Below are 10,065 nucleotides of genomic sequence, written 5' to 3' on the forward strand. Positions count from 1 at the left end.
AAGGAGAGTTCAACTATCGGTCTTTAGTGGAGTGTCTGGTAGTTAACAGATGGTGGATCCCGTGACTAAAGAGTTTAGTCAGTTATTCATGTACCGTTGGAGCTTCGAGCTACAGGTCCGTAAGGTCCCTTTGGTAGCTCAATGAATTCAGTTGAGGATCACTTCTTAGTGTTGATTTGAAATGTTCAAATTGACAAAAGGTTATTTTGATTATATATGATATAATCGGTATGATGTATGAGATACATCTAGTGGAAGATTGATGTAAATGAGATTTACATTAAGTACCATTGAATAGAAAAAGAACTATGGTTTATATGTTTCATAAGATGAAATATTAAAACTATAGGTTATAAATATAGTATGATAAGTTGGTTGTCATTCATATTTATAATAATATTAATATTTGGATAATTAATTCTTTTTCTTTAATAACCAACTGAGTGGGTGGTTATTGGTGATTCATCGTAACCGTGAGATAAAAGGAAAATAGTTTTCCTAATTTAGTAAGTTTTTACACAAAATTGATTTTGAGTTTTTCTCTCGCAGAAAGAAAACTCACGGTAGTTGTCAAGTAAATATAGATTTAATAAAAGACAGATTCGGTGAGCTAAATGATTAAGCAATATTTACTAAACGACAGCTTGCCCAAAGTAAACGATCGTGTAGTGTTTATAGGTGACAAACACTGAGCTAAATGATCGCATAGCTTTTGCTAGACAATCGCATAGCTTTAGCTCAACGATTGGCATTGACTTATACGATAGGTCTCTGCCATCTCCCACTTGCCCAATTGTGTACACGATCGGTGTTTCCTTCTTCATCTACCTCATACCAAGTTCGAACAGGGCCCACTCTCTGGATTCTCACACCGAGAATACCAAGGTAACCTTCTTAGTGGTGTCATACTCAACTCGACACCGTCGAGGTTCTGTGGGGGTCATTCATGTTGTTGCGGAGTTTGTGATCGAGGCGATCGCTGAGGACGAGTGCGAAGTGTTCATGCTGTGTTGCGATCATGTTGTTCGAGCATTCGAGGTTGCTGTGTTCGAGCATTCGTGAGCAAAGAGTGTGGAGACGAGTCTACAAATGTTCATAGAGTTTTCTCCTGGTTCATTTGTAGTTGTTCATGCTGTAATTTCTGTATTAATTGTATAACCGCATGTTTCTATAGGACTGTAATTTGTAATGTTAATGCATGATTGTAATTTGGAATGATCTTATTTCCACTGCTCATGGAAATCTCGAGTTTGATTTCCTTCAATATCTTCATGTTGGTTGGAGGAGCTGTATCTTGAAAAAGTGTTAAACAAATACTTATGGCTTCTTCTACCATGGTTGCGGAGTTTATAGCATGTTATGAGGCATCCAATCATGGAATATGGTTACGAAATTTTGTCACTGGGCTGCGGATAGTGGTTGGCATAGAAAGACCACTAAAATTATTTTGTGACAATAAGTCGGCAGTGATGTATTCCAACAACAACAGAAGTAATACGAAGTCAAAGCATGTAGACGTGAAGTTTCTGGTTGTTAAAGAAAGAGTTCAGAATGGTCAAATTTTGATAGAACATATAGGAAGAAACTCTATGGTGGCAGATCCATTAACTAAAGGTTTACCACCTAAAATTTTTCATGAGTATATTGCTCACATGGGTGTTAGTCACCTTTTTAATTCCATGGTTTAGTGAGAGTTTGTTATTGAGGATGTTCTTTGACCTTATTTTGTTTATTTTCTATATAGAATAAATCTGATGGTTTATGTTTTATTATTTGAACTCGTTTATCATGCATGCAGTTTAGCATAAAGTTTTTTGGACCAGTTGGAAATAGTCATGTTCTAGATCACTTTGCATGTAGTTTCCATGCTATACATCTATATTTGATCTATGTCATTGAATGTATTGGAATTGGTGATCAAAGAAGGTTTAGTTACAAGGGTAATGATAAAAATCGCCTTGATTCCGTGCTAATACAAGAGATTGACCAGATTGAACTAAAGAAGAATTCTATTATTGAAATAACCTATTTATGCATGCTTAAGATTTATGTGATTTAATTATATCAGGTACACAGACATAGCCCAAGTGGGAGATTGTTAGACATATTTAAATAATAATATGTTTAATTAAAGTATGGGCTATGTATGTGGATTAATAATTTATCACATTTCGTTATTTTATTAGATTGGGCCCTATTATGTGATCTAATTAATTAAGGCCCTATATTCCTAATTGAGTATGAACTTGATGAGTAGAAGCCTATTCATAATTAATTAGGGTTTAATAGGAACCCTAATTGAACTAGTATATAAAGAAACCTTAAGGCTATGGTCCCCTATATACCAAAACAATAAGCACTCAGTCTTTCTTGAATCCATCTAGAGAGAGATCCCTCTAAGAGCATTCGGAGTTTTGGTTAAGGAAGACCATAGTCATCCATCATCATCTTGAAGCTATCATCATTTTTGCAATAGAATCCGATATGTTATTCTTGACAATTTGGCATGAATGATCCTAGGGTTCATCTATTCAATATAGATATTAAGAATTTATGCTAACAAGGGCAAAAAAAAATGCGTGGCGGCACGATCTGTACTTCAGAGACTTGAGTGGTGGTCCCGATCTGAGATGGCAATGTACAGAGATACACGATGATGCCGGCTACTACCGTTTGAGTGTCAGTCGACTGACTACTGAAGAGACACATGACGAGGGACAGTGAGCCAAACAATGGCAGCGACTAGATCTTGCCAAGGCGCGTCATCGACGGTGCAATGGCACGAATGGAGGGAGGTGACAATGGAATATCTTAGAAGTTTTTTATTGGCAAAAAATTCAAATATGAGTGAGAAAGTTTGGCCAAAAAGATTTGAAAGAGAGTTTTAAGTGAGAAATTGAAGAAGATGGAAAGTTGTGGATATTTTGAAAAATCGTATTGGTTTACTTTTTTTCCTAACATACGTGCCTCATTCAAAACCTATTTCATATTTTAAAAAACGTACAACTAATTAATGGTTGAGCACTAAATGGTAATTGTACCCTTTTTGTAATTTTAAAGTCAATTTAGACATTTGATAAATAATAGAAAAGTTTATCATAATTGAAATATAGAATTTTTTAGGGTTTTATGTGTTGTTATTTCTAAAAATAAAGTCTTGTTTGTGTTAAAGTAGGCTGGACAACCACAACAATAAAATACATAATATTTTAGATTTTTTTTTAAGAAAATAAAAATTTTAGAAAAGCAAATCTTATATGAATTAAAGATTTTTAAATTTATTTCGAATAATGTATAATTGATTAGACCAAGTTAAACTATGGTAAATTAAATTCTACCGTTTACGGTAAACCCAACATTTTTGTTATGAGATAATTACAAATTTAAGGTGACAATTAAAAAAAAATGTTTTATTCATCAATTTGATTATTTCCTTTTAGGTTTTAAAAATAAGTGCATCTTGGTCAACTGTATCCATTTTTTCCATTTTTTTCCTCGTGCATCAATTAATAAGAGAATTTCAAACGAAAATGTTTCAGGACAAATTTCTGTTTCCAAACCTCAGTCTTTTTCTTAAAACATTTGTTTATCTCTTGGATATATCTCTCTATCTAGATTTTTTTTTTTCCTTTTTAATCCCCCTTCCCTCTATAAAATATATGTATTTATTATGAAATCGACAAAAAGTTGTAAACAATAGAGAAATCAACACAAAAAATTACGTGTTTTACTAACAATATATGAGCTACATCCACGGACAAAGAGAAATAAGATTTTATTAGAAGAGAATATCATAGATTTAGAGGTGTCAGTAAAGTTAGAGAGTTTATATAATGCACTTATTAAACCCTAATGCCAAAATCATAAATAATGTAAGTAGCATAAATATTAATACAAATTAAAGGCATTCTTACAAATCCTCACATTGACTTGAATTCTCTCACAAACAATAGATGTACCAAATGCAACACAAATATTGCTAGATTACTTAGACTTTTTCCTCTGGTCTCATAGCATCCCAAAAGATCAGAGAATTAATAATTCAAATTATTTAGCAAATCCAAGAAATTTTGAAACTTGCCATGTGGAATTGACTTGGTCAACATGTCATCAATACCAATTTTCATTACCTTAACCCTTTACTCACATCTTAGGAAGTGGTATCTAACATCTATATGTTTAGTCTTCTCATAATTAATTTGATCCTTGGCTATACATATTTCACTCAAACTATCATAACCCACAATAGGCTGATCATGATGTAAATCAAGATCACCTACTGGCTCTTTCAACCATATTCCTCTTTAGTAGCTTTTATCAATATCATGTACTCTACTTCAATGATAGACGAAGTATCTGTAAGTTGTAAGGATTCCTTCCAACTAATGATAGAACCACCTAGAGTGAGTACATAATTAGGAATAGACCTCCTACTACTACCATCTTCGGCATAGTAAGAATTAGAATAACCCGTCATCAAACACTTTGTATTATTCCCATAAATGAGACCAACATCAAACATACCTCTAAGATAACGAAAAATTCACTTCACAGATTGTCAATGTTCCTTTCCAGATTGATCCATGAACCGAATGACAACACTAATAGCATATGTGAGATCAGACCTAATACAAACTATAGCACACATCAAACCTCTTATACACAAACACATAGGAACTAAAGACATGTACTCCTTCCCAGCTTAAGAATGTGGCGAAACACAAAGGACAAACAAGCATTTGTCGTACTAGGAGTGTCTATAAGTTTAGGTGATGCCATACAAGCCTTTGTAAAATCTTTTATATATATAGCCCTTTTATGACAGAAAAAGCTTATTCTGATTTCTATCCCATAAATCTTCATACTCGACTTAAAATCATCTGAACAACACCTAAATCCTTTCAAACTCATCACTATCCTTTTATGATCCATTTCTACTACATAGCAACAAGTTGACATCTTTACAAAAGCATTATCAGTTGGTCGATTCGCTTAGATGTTCCATAAACTCAAATTGATCGCTACTTTATACTACCTTGTGTTTGAGGGATGGTATTACCACATATATTCCAAGGTGCCACAAGCTGTAAATTAGCAACTTAGATCCTATTTTTAGGCTCATTTAGAGCTTTCCATGCATGTTCCAGTCTATTTGTATATGTTATACTTCTTTGTAAAGACAATGAATATTGAATGTACAAGAAATTTCACAATAGATTTTGCCATGAGTTTATATTTAATACCCTTCTTTGGTTCTCCAAATTTTACTTTTTAAAACCCAACAAAAATTACTTTCAATTATTTTTAAAAACTCCCTCAACATTAATTTTCTATAACATCCATATAGGTGTACTGATTTGTATGCTGAGGACTTGGAGTTTACAGAGAAACTACAACGTAACTATACTAATTAATTTTAATTAATTATAAAATAAAAATATATTGTTCAGATTTATTAAATTCTAGGGAAATTATCACTACAACACTTTTCTCTTTAGATGTAAGTTATGAGTTGCCATCATATATATGATGGTGGATTTACAAACCGCCATTGTATACCATGTCATCGTGGATACGATGGCGCTTATAGACCGCCATCAACATTTCTACCATTGTATATAAATTATGGAGGTTGTTTAGGATGGCGGTTGTGAGTTCTCATCTTATTGTAGACATTTGATCGCGGTTTTCTATGAGGGCAGTTAAGAATTGATATCATACCCATGACATCATATATAATACGATGACGGTTATTTACGATGTCAGTTTGTAACTGATGGAATATGGGTCATGGATGACAATTGGGAACTCACATTGATTCTAATCAAAGTTGTTTAGTTTAGATGACATTTAATAGCTGTTATTGTTGTATACTACAATGTAAATTTAAAACTAACATCAACTAAATAGCATGTTTTCAAACCTATACAAAATTTTAAAAACCATCTCCAACAACTTGACAACCAAATAATACTACACAATATGTATCAAAACTATATAATGCCTATGATCTACCAAAATTTTTTTTTTAAAAAAAAAAAAAAAAAAAAAAAAAAGGCCTAAGGGATACCAAATGTTTAGAGCAAAATCCATATATCACTACAAGAAAAATGAGCTCCCCCGATGCCTAAATTGATCATCAGGAGCTCAGTCGTCGAGAGATAGGGTGTCTCCCGACGTAGTAAAACATCGTCGAGAGTTTCCAAGGCACTCCCGACGCCGTACCCTAACCGTCGGGAGTTCCAAGTTCCTTTGGAACTCCCAATGTATAAAATAGGCATCAGGAGTTCCTGGGAACTCCCGACGTCATACCCTAACCCAACGGTTCTTCTAACGCCTATTGGGATCTGGTTAAAACCAGATCCATTCTTCTTCATTTTTTCCATTGTTTTCCCCAACTTTTAACCTAACCTTCCGCCGTCCACTTTTTTCTCTCTTCCCCTCCACGCCCTTTTATCTGCCGGTCTCCCTTGCCACCGATCCCTCTCCCGCATGCGTCTCCTTCAAATCGCCGCTGCTGCCACCTCCTTCAATTGCTGGAACTTCTATCCAGTCGTCGCCCGCTGGTAATCTTCCCCCTTTATTTTCTCTTATTTTGTATATTAATTTAAATCATTATTTTTAATTTATAGCATGTTATTGTGGATTGAGATTTTTTTTATTATTGTGGATGTTATTGTGGATTGTTTTTAATTAGTATTGTTTTTAATTTAAGCCACGGATTGTGGTTGTTATTATTGATTGAGTTTTTTTTTCTTTTAATTCTTAAGGTTATGGATTACTTAATTTACATTAATAGATGTGACAATTTTTATAATTTGGTGGATTATTGTGAATTGTGGATTATGGATCTTATAATTTATTTAATTTTTTGGATTATGGATGTTATAATTTACTTAATTTTGGACTTAGTTTAGGGAGAAAAAATAAATAACATGAAGGGCAAAAAAAGTCAAATCACCTATTACAAATTATTTAAAATTTTAAATTCTCCAAACAAACTTAGAATTTTGTATTAAGTTAATCAAAATTCATACTTAATAAAGACTTTGTACTTTGTCCTCTAATCCAGGTTATTGTTTTGGATTATAAATTGGTCAGAAAAGATTTATTTTTAAGGATGAATAAAGAATGAATTAAACTAAGGAATAAGTTGGATGCAATGCATAATGAAAAAAACGTATGCGACAATTTGGTGGGCACATTGTTAAATATTGAAGGAAAGACAAAGGATACAACTAACGCTCGATTAGACTTACAAGATTTGAAGATAAGAAAGGACCTACACTTGATACAAGTCGATAGCGGATTTGTAAAACCACATGCAGTATACACATTAACTAATGGTGAACAGATTTCATTTTGTAAGTATTTGAAATCAGTGAAATTTCCTGATGAATTTGTGTCTAACATATCACAATATGGACAAAGATGGAAAAATATCAGGCCTGAAAACACACGACTGTCATGTGTTGCTTCACAGACTACTCATTAGTATTCGAGCATACCTACCGAATAACGTATCCACTACTATTGTTGAATTGTGTACATTCTTTCGCGACTTATGTGCAAAGACAATATGTGTAAGTGATTTGAACAGACTACAAGCAGACATCATAATCATACTTTATAAGTTGGAGAAAATATTTCCTTCTGCCTTTTTCAATGTAATGGTACACCTTGCAGTTCATCTACCATATGAAACCAAAGTGGTGAGTCCAGTTAGTTACAGTTGGATGTATCTTATTGAAAGAAGTTTACGAACATTAAAATAATTTGTACAGAACAAAGCACGTCCCAAGGGGTTTATAGCGGAAGCATATGCAATGAATGGATCATGGAACTTCTGCTCGCGATATCTAAGTAGGATTGAAATGAGATTCAATAGAGATGAACGAAATGATGATAACATTCCCGATCATGAGATATTTGGTGAATTTGAATTATTTAGGCAGAGGGTACGACATTAAGGGCGTTAACTTTACAAACGCTATGAGCGGAGGAAAAGCGTATCTCACATTGGTACATTTTCAATAATTGTTAAGAAATAACAGACTATCACAAATACGTTTCAAACTTTTTCCTTTTCTAATTTCTAGGGTAAATCATTTGATATAACTTTCAAATGATCAATTTAGGCAACATTTGAGGTTAATTCATCATGAAGCTCAAAGCACCTCTGACTTATATATAAAACATCAACGCAAATTCCCGATTGGTTCAAATCTCAAGTTTACATAGTCATTTTGTAGGCAACAGTTGAGAGATGATTCATTTTTCTAGGAATTTTTAATGTATAATTAATTATCATATTCTACAATGGCACGAGAGAGAAGATATCTCCAATTATTTCTTTTCATTTGCAATGGGACCTTCGTCTAAGGTGCGCTCTTACAATGGATGCATTATTAATGGGGTACGGTTTCACACTTTAGAGCGTGAGAATCATCGAGCTACACAAAATAGTGGAGTCCTAGTGGCCAAGGAGATCAGTGAGAACGCAAGTGTGGATAACAATTTCTACGGTGTTTTAGACGAAGTATTAGATTTCTAATATACGAACAGAAGACATGTATTTTTGTTGAACTGTAGATGGTTTGATACAGATAACAACAAAAGTAATAGGACATGTGGATTTAGGATACAAATCGATCAATACATCACACTTTTGGTATGTCGATGAGCCTTTTATCTTTTCTATCCAAGAACAACAAGTCTTTTACATTGATGACATCAAATATGATAGCAATTGGAAAGTTGTTCAAGTAGTCCAAAATAAGCGAATATGGGATGTACCAGAAGTGGATGATGTTGAAAACGCACAACTAGATTTACTAGAAATTGTTGGTGGAGTCCGAGTGGATGAAACCATTGTGGAGGTTACTTTGTGCAGAGTTGGTGTTGATTCTATAGTTGTGGAAAGACCAATTATTGGACATGGTGATCATGACTTCATAAACAATGATGATGAAGAACAATTATCTTTCAATAATAGTTCAAGTGCTGATGAATAATTTGAATTAGATTACGATGATAAGTAATGATGTATCTACTCAATTTTATTTTTCTCTGTTTACACGTATTTCATATTAATTTAATATTTTTTTTTTGTCTTTTTTGTGTTTGTATAGATATCATGTCAACCCCTAATAGGCAACAGAAGGCTGATGAAGAATTCTAGGAGATATATCTCGGCAACATGGGATCTTCTGTGGGTAATACTTCAGGTTAGTATATTTTGAAATATATTCTATTAACTGAAATACATCATAAATTGTTTTAAATTTTTTATTCCTCATATATTAGTTCAGCATCCACTCGGAGGAAACGCGAGCATTCATGGAACATCGAGTTGGAAAAATACGTCAAAAAAATGGTAGAATTACAATCGTGATAAATGAGGGGGAGACAAAACTGATATCTCAACATTCGGTACAATTTAGTAATACGATTGGTATCACCGTGAGATTTTCATTTCCAGTACGATGTCGTATTTTTGCTGAGGTTCTAAACAAGTTTATAGAATTGGCTAAGAGTCAATTGTTTGTAAGTAATTATAAGTTTATTCTTTTAAAGTCAATTGTAGACTAAGAGTTATGAACATCATCTATGTTAATTATTCCTTCATTCTTTTGTAGCCTCATTTCGAACATGATCTGTCCAGTCAACGACTTAACCATTTTATAGAACATCAAATGCAAAACTCCTTCAATAAATTTAGAGTAGATTTGCACAGACATTACAGGAAATGTGGAGATCCTCAGCAAGCACGTGCCAACTTGCTTAGTTGGCTTAAAAATAGGCCAGAAGATTGGTATTTTTTGTGTGACCGCTTCGAGAGTGAAGCATTTCAGGTTAAAATAATTTAGGATGTGTATCATTTACTTCATTTACTATTATAGAATATTTTTTATTTATTTTTTTTATTGAAATGTAGGAAATGTCTGTGACGAACAGGAAGAATGGAGAGAAATTATCGTTCGACCACGTAGGCAGATCGAAGTCATTCTTGCAAATTCAGGCAGAGTTGCAGGCAAAGAAGGTCGAGAAATAGGACGTGTTGAC

The sequence above is a fragment of the Benincasa hispida genome, unplaced genomic scaffold (assembly GCF_009727055.1).
Source record: "Benincasa hispida cultivar B227 unplaced genomic scaffold, ASM972705v1 Contig384, whole genome shotgun sequence".
In the NCBI taxonomy this organism is placed as follows: Eukaryota; Viridiplantae; Streptophyta; class Magnoliopsida; order Cucurbitales; family Cucurbitaceae; genus Benincasa; species Benincasa hispida.